Here is a 509-nt window from a genome sequence, read left to right as displayed (position 1 = left end):
GGGGGGGGAACTATTTTATTTATGGAAATTGTAGCACTGTCTACTGTTTCCAATGAGACCTCTTTCATGGAATTTGGTTATTTTTAACTATAGTGGTGCAAACTATTTTTGGAGAAATTAGGTCTCAAAGATTTTTGTTCTTTAATTTGACCTTAAAGTCATTGTACAACACCAACTAGTCTAAATTTGTATATCATATAAGCTAAATATGTAAGCATGTGTTCTATTGCATTCTGAGCTCTGATTAGGCATTTGGACCCATCTTATAAGGGTAGGTTTAGCATTTCACTCAAGGGCAAGGGTATCAGTGATTTTAAATGTCTCCCAAATAGGGTCATGAGTAAACTACTCTTTTTGAACCCTACATTGTGTTCTAAGATGATTTGTTGAGAAGGGAAATTCACACAAAATTCCTTGTAAAATGTGGAGGGGAGCAGCAAGAAACAGGAAGGAGATGCAAGGTGATCACTCTCTTGCGAGAGGCAGCTCTGAGTGAGTGGTGAGTGCTC

The 509-nt window shown here is 37.7% G+C and overlaps 1 protein-coding gene across 1 annotated transcript in view; it reads right to left on the bottom strand.

Moving 5' to 3' along the window:
• LOC119589173 (ankyrin repeat domain-containing protein 13D-like) overlaps nucleotides 1-509 on the bottom strand; it is a gene marked incomplete in the record, with an annotated part of 44,726 nt that overhangs the window by 2,197 nt on the left and 42,020 nt on the right.

This window comes from Penaeus monodon, chromosome 25, assembly GCF_015228065.2.
Source record: "Penaeus monodon isolate SGIC_2016 chromosome 25, NSTDA_Pmon_1, whole genome shotgun sequence".
Taxonomy (NCBI): domain Eukaryota; kingdom Metazoa; phylum Arthropoda; class Malacostraca; order Decapoda; family Penaeidae; genus Penaeus; species Penaeus monodon.
This window is presented reverse-complemented; position numbering and strand designations above follow the sequence as displayed.